This window comes from Hevea brasiliensis, chromosome 16, assembly GCF_030052815.1.
Source record: "Hevea brasiliensis isolate MT/VB/25A 57/8 chromosome 16, ASM3005281v1, whole genome shotgun sequence".
Classification (NCBI taxonomy): Eukaryota; Viridiplantae; Streptophyta; class Magnoliopsida; order Malpighiales; family Euphorbiaceae; genus Hevea; species Hevea brasiliensis.
Genome location: NC_079508.1, coordinates 53,997,717 through 54,005,039, shown reverse-complemented (window position 1 = coordinate 54,005,039; position 7,323 = coordinate 53,997,717).

Here is a 7,323-nt window from a genome sequence, read left to right as displayed (position 1 = left end):
TGTTGATGGATTGGATGTGTATTTTATGTTGATGAGTATGTGGAGGATGAGCTGAGCTCCCCAATTGAGTATTTATTGTGTTTACAGGTCGGGTGAGTCAAAAACTCCCCGTTGGAAAGTCCATTTTATGGCCGGACTCTGTCCGTTTGTTTTCTTGAAATTGGGCCCAAATGGGCCTTAGAGTTGGGTTAATGAATAGTTAAGGCTTACTACGGGCCTCGGGGGCTTTAGGCTGGCCCAGGTCCTAGTGCCGGTCCGGCCCATAGGTTGGGTCGTGACAGAAAAATTTTAGAAATAAAATACAACCAAGTTAAATGAGCTGGTGCCCTAGCGATGGGTAACCCAGTGGGAAGTTGCGGTTCTCGCAACTAGGAGCCCTAGACCCAGGGGAAATTCATAAAATAATTTTTGGGACTCCAGAGAAGAGTCATTGAGGTTTCTATGGCATTAGAATGCCAAGAAAAGGTTTAGAAAAATTTTTCAATCGGTACAGACAATTTTGGTCTGTTAAGCCAAACGGAGGGCATTTTGGTCATTTCGCCTTCAGAGGTGATTTTTGGCCGACTTGTCCAGTTAAGTAAATAATTATTATGATCTAAAATATGAATAAATATTGCTAAAAATTGAATTGAAAATGAGTAGAAAAGAAAAGAAAAGAAAAATGAAAGAAATTGATAATAATGACATCACATGATGTCATTGCAATGCCCTCCACCAATCAAATTTCAACAAGCACTTTAAAAGAAGATAATTGAGACAAAAATTGAAAACAAATCTGCATCTTCTCTCCTAAACCAGCTGGCAGCCACCTCTCCCATTTCCACCATTTTTATCCTTCATTACACCTTGCTAACTTTGAATTTTTCACCATAAAATCCCTACCTTCCTTCATAAAAATTTAATATTACATCTTGAGCAAGTGTTTGGCAGCCTAGAAAAAGAAAGAAAGTGAAGTTTAAGCTTGGGAAAATTCTGCTCAAAAAGGTTAGTGCTATGTAATTCTTTCTTTCTTGTTAAACTATGTTAAGCATGTATAAGGAAGTAAAAATTGAAAGAAATTAAAAGGGATTATTGAGAAATTGTTGAGTTAGGGTTTGGGTTGAAGAATGAGATTTGATCTTGTGATGATGGAAGTAGGTTTTAATGGTCAATTAGTGACCATTTGGTTTGGTTTGAATCAGAAATGAAGTGAATTGGGTTGTGGGATTTGAGGTTGATGTGGCTGCCTAGTGAGAGCAGTAGGTGTGGCTGTGAGTCCAGCCTGTTTGGACAGCCATAACTTGGGCTGTGTAGGTTCAATTGGTGTTTGGCCAATTGGACATGAAACTAGACACATAATGGCATAATTTTGGTGAAGAAACCATGCCCAAAAGACCAAAGCAAGTGGACCAAAAACTTGCCCCAATCCGGATGTCCTGCAACCAGATTCTGCAGAATGACTAAATGAACAGTGATTGTTCATTTGGTCATAACTCATTGTAGAATAGCTCAATTGACCTGAAATTTTTACAGTAACAAGTTAAGATATAGACCAACAACTTTCATGAAGAAACCTACCCCAAATTATGACCAGAACTTATCCAACAAGGCAGTTGCAGTCACTGTTCACTGTATTGTAGATATGGTCAGTTCTGAAATTTTTCAATCCGGCCAGTTGTGGTTTTTGGATCATAACTTGAGTTACAAAACTCCAAATGGAGTGATTCAAAAAACGAAATTCAACTAGACAAAATAAGGAACAACTTTCATGTTTATCATTTTCTCAAATTCCCACTGCAACAGTAACTAATGGAACAGTAAAATTAGGATATAAAAACTGAAAATTCTGCTCCATTAGTTTTAAGCTTAGAAATTGTATTGGTGATTAATGCCAACAAGTTTTGAATGCAAAATATGGTATGTTGGGAGTATTAAAACCAATGTACCTATTTTCTATGCAAAAGTCAATATTTTTGTTGACTAATGAAGTGAATAGTAACACCAAAGCTTGAAATTCAAAAATTACAAAATTCAAAAGTATCAAATGCCCTAGTATACCTAACAAGATTGGTTTGGATAGTTTGGCATGCCAATAGGGTTCATTTAGCAGTACTGCACATGGCATTATTCCATTCCGTGAGTTCATGGCTTCTAGCCATTCTGACATTGTGTTGATATTTAGCCTTGTGCCTATTGTTATTACAGCTTATTAGCTGTTCTGTTGCACACCAGGAGATGCATATGTGACCGATGGTGTGACGGCCTGAGGTACTAGATACCCAGTGCCAGTTTACCCGTTTATCCAGTCCAGTCGTCCAGTATAGGTTACTTGGGCAACCAAAAGAATGAAAGTGGATAAATTTAACGAAATAATGAATATAACAAGTACAAAACAAGTAAGACATCGATACATTCAATGCATATTTATTTCTGTTATTTCCTTTTATTTTATTATTGGCACCACTAAGCATTATTGCTTAGCGCGTTGCTTTTGCCACGCGTAGGTTCTGGAGATACTGACAGAGAGCCCAGTAGACCACAGACTGGGTGAGACCTCCTACAGCTCTGCATAGTGTCCGTGTCACCTCACCATCTTCAGTGCATTGGTAGGACACTAGGTTTCATTTTGGTATTTTGTAATTAACTTTTATTTTCTTTTGTGTAAATGGAACTTATATAATGTATTTTGATGTTAATGTAAATAGTGAAAATTGTGGTTATGAATGAAAAATTTGAGTATTTATTTATTGCTTATATATATGAGTACCATGAGAAATGAATGATTGAGAAATGTTGTTGAAAAATATTGAGATTTTGATGATATTGGAGTTTGAGAATGATTGAATATGATTATCGGAAGTGTTTTTCACAGGTTTCGAAGAACTATTTTCTCCATTTTTAGCTGGTACTCTACCGGATTTTCTATAAAATTTTCGAAACCTCAAATAAATTATAATTTCAATAAATGACTTAAATGAATTATATTTCACAAGTTATATTCAAAACTATGATAAAAATTAATTAAGGAAGAATAAAAATGATTAAGATAAAATAGAGTGTTTCGGTACACCGTGTGACATATCTTACTCGGATATACTGTAGACGGGTAAGGGGTGTCACAATACTCATAGTTCATCTACAGCTTGGGTTTTAGATACTGGTGCCAGTTCTCACATTTCTAATGATATGCAGTAACTAGCAAATAGTAGCAGCTTGCGTTCTCAAGATATTAGAGTCCGGATTGGCAATGGCTCAACTGTTGAAGCTTTAGCCATAGGATCTAAATCTTTTTACATGTTTGGACATGTTTTGTGTTTGGATAATATTTTATATGTACCTGATGCTTTTAAGAACATCATTTCTATATCTAGTTTGACTAGAAATGGCTATGAATTTCAGTTTACAGATGATGTTTGTAATATTTACTTTGGAAATAAATATGTTGGTTCGGGTTATATGAATGATGGTCTTTATTATTTGGATAATAATGACAAACACAAATTGAATGCAAGTGATCTAAAAGAATGCAATGCCATGGTGAAAACCAACTCAAGTTCAAAATATATTTGGCACTTAAGGTTATGTCATGTTGCAGAAGATAGGATTGTAAAACTGAAGAAAATGGGGATTCTATCCTCATTGGGCTCTGAGCCTACTCCAACTTGTGAATCTTGCCTTCAGGGCAAAATAACTAGATCACCCTTTGTTGGACAAGGGCAAAGAGCTGAAAATATTTTGAAGCTAATACATAGTGATGTATGTGGTTCATTTAAAGAAATGGCTAGAGGGGCTTTCACTATTTTATTACCTTTACTGATGATAAATCAAGATTTGGGTATTTGTATTTGATGAAATACAAACATAAATCCTTTGAAAAGTTTAAAGAATTTAAATATGAAGTAGAAAATCAAACAAGAAAGAGCATTAAAGCTCTTCGATCAGATTGTGGAGGTGAATATTTGAGTATTAAATTTGATGAATACTTGAGAGAGCATGGCATTGTTTCTCAGCTGACTCCTCCAGGAATGCCACAGCTGAATGGTGTATCTAAAAGGAGAAATTGTACCCTATTGGATATGGTACGTAGTATGATGAGCTATATTAATATGCCAATCTTCTTTTGGGGATTTGCATTAGAATCAGCTTTGTATATTCTGAATAGGATTCCATCAAAATCAGTTTCTTCCACACCTTATGAGATATGGTATGGAAGAAAACCAAGTCTTAAGCATGTTAAGATTTGGGGTTGTCCAACTTATATCAAAAAGCTGAACACTGATAAATTGGAGACCAGATCAGAAAAAGGTCGATTTGTTGAATATCCGAAAGATAGTTTTGGATATTATTTTTATTTGCCTACTTCACAAAAGGTTGTGATAAGTAGAGATGCCACATTTCTTGAACAACAGTTGGTTCAAGAAGGAGGCAAAGGAAGGCAAATAGAGTTAGAATTGGAGAATTCTGACCAACCAACAGATCAGATGGATATAGATCCATCTAGTCAACCTATACCCGTTGATGAAACATCTACAGCTATTCCTCGTAGAACAACCAGGGTATCTCACCCATCAATGAGATATGGTTTTCTTCATGAAGAAGAACAAGAGTTGTTTACTCATGAAGAAGTAGATCATGGAGATGATCCACTTACCTATGAAGAAGCTATATCAGATATAGACTCTTCAAAATGGATTGATGCTATGAAATCCGAGATTGATTCCATGTATAAGAATCAAGTTTGGGATCTTGTTGACCCACCTGAAGGTATTGTACCTATAGGGAACAAATGGGTTTTCAAGAAGAAAATTGGTTCTAATGGAAAGGTAGAGACCTATAAGGCAAGGCTAGTAGCGAAAGGGTTTCGCCAAAGGCAAGGAGTCGACTATGAGGAGACTTTCTCGCCTGTTGCCATGCTTAAATCAATTAGGATTTTATTAGCAATAGCTGTATACTATGATTATGAGATTTGGCAGATGGATGTCAAAACAGCTTTTCTCAATGGATACATTGAAGAAAACATTTTCATGGAACAACCTAGGGATTTTGAATCCCAAGATGGTTCCAAGGTATGCAAGTTAAAGCGATCCATTTATGGGTTGAAACAAGCTTCGAGGAGTTGGAACATCCGTTTTGATGAAGCCATTAAATGCTTTGGTTTTATAAAAAATGAGGATGAGCCATGTGTATATTAGAAGGTTAGTGACAGTGCTATCATTTTCCTTGTCTTATATGTGGATAACATACTATTGATGGGTAATGATACAGGTATGTTGACAACTATAAAGGTATGGTTGTCAAATACATTCTCCATGAAAGACTTAGGGGAGGCAACCTATATTCTTGGGATTCGTATATATAGAGATAGAGCAAAAAGAATAATTGGTTTATCCCAAAGTCTATACTTGGAAAAGGTGTTAAAGAGGTTTAACATGCTTGATTCCAAGAGAGGATTGTTACTAGTGAGATATGGTATCCACCTTTCTAAAGAGATGTCTCCAAATACACCTGAAGAAAGAGATAAGATGGCCAGGATTCCATATGCTTTGGCTCTTGGAAGTTTAATGTATGCAATGTTGTGTACTAAGCCGGATATCGCATATGTTGTTAGTTTGACTAGCAGGTATCAATCCAATCCAGGTTTGGAACACTGGATAGCTGTCAAGAATATCCTTAAGTACTTGAGAAGAACTAAGGATTTATTCTTGATTTATGGAGGTGGAGACTTGCAATTGGATGGTTATACTGATTCTGATTTCCAATCAGATATCGATGATAGAAAGTCTACATCTGGATATGTGTTCATTTGCAATGGAGGTGCAGTCAGTTGGAAGAGTTCCAAACAGAGCACGACTGCAGATTCCACTACAGAGGCTGAGTATATTGCTGCATCAGATGCTGCAAAAGAAGCTGTTTGGATAAAGAAGTTCGGGATAGAACTTACAGTAGTTCCTTCCATTGAGTCAGCAGTTCCACTACACTGTGACAACAATGGAGCAGTCATACAGGCTAAGGAACCAAGGTCTCACCAGAAATCCAAACACATAGAAAGGCGTTACCACATTATCAGAGAAATAGTTGGGTGAGGTGATGTAGCCATGCAGAAAATAGCATCAGCTGAAAATCCAACTGATCCATTCACTAAGCCTATGTCACATACTCAGTTAGACTCACATCTTGAGAAGATAGGTCTAAGATATTGTAATGAATGACTCTAGTGCTAGTGGGAGATTGTTAGTAGTATGCCCTAGAGCATATCATTTAGTATGTATCTTGTACATATTTTTATTAATAAAAGGCATTTTCACTTTTCCGTTTACATAATATATTTATGTATAATAGAAAAGGTCCATTGATATTTTGTTAGCAATTCTATTCTTAAGTTGTTAAGAATATGAGTGACAGTATTTCTAGTACAAAGTATCATAAATAGGTTCACAATCGAGGATACTTCATAATAAGGACATGACTTATCTAGATAGATTGTATTCATGTTTGCTCCCAAGTTATTTATATGAGATATAAATAAGATGGAATGGTGAGTCTCATGCTATATAACAAACATGATAGGCACTTATACATGATAAGTAGGCCGAACCAGTGACACTTATGACAAGCACATGGAGTTTACTCTTGTCAATGTTTTGTCATAAATCATATCAGTGCATATAATCTTTAGACCTGAGATAGCACAGTTATCTTGTATATAGGTAGTTTGAGTTTGATACTGCTTTCATACTTGTACTATGTATGGGTATATGGGCATATGTTGGCTCCTACTAGTTATATATAGAGGTAGGTGTTGATCAAGATGGAATCTGTTTTTCTAAGTAAATAGAGATAAAATCCTATGTTCATTTAATTGTTCTTGATGTTTCAAGTTCCTGGCCAGGACAGATAGATTTATTCAGAAAAGAATTTCTGATGAGAAAAATCTTTTTAATCAATAACTAGAATTAAAAGATAACATAATATTCATAGCAAATGGAGTTTGACATAAACCATGACTCCAGCTTGAGTTGGGATTTTATAACAGAGAGATTCTAGTGCATGATAACATATGATTATAGGTTCATTTAAGGTAAACCTTATTACTAATTGAGTGGCCATAGCATGCTATGCTAGGTGTTAACCATGGTCTATGAGGTTCATAAAATGATTTAAAGAAATCATTTATGGTAAGAAAAAAGTTCTGATGATATTAAGAGTCGATACCATGTCTCATTGTCAATTAGTGATGAGCCTAGTAAGTCACACACATACACAAGTTATCACCTATTTAAATATGATTTAATTAATTAATTAAAGAGTTTAATTGATTAATTAAATAGGTTTGATTTGCAATTA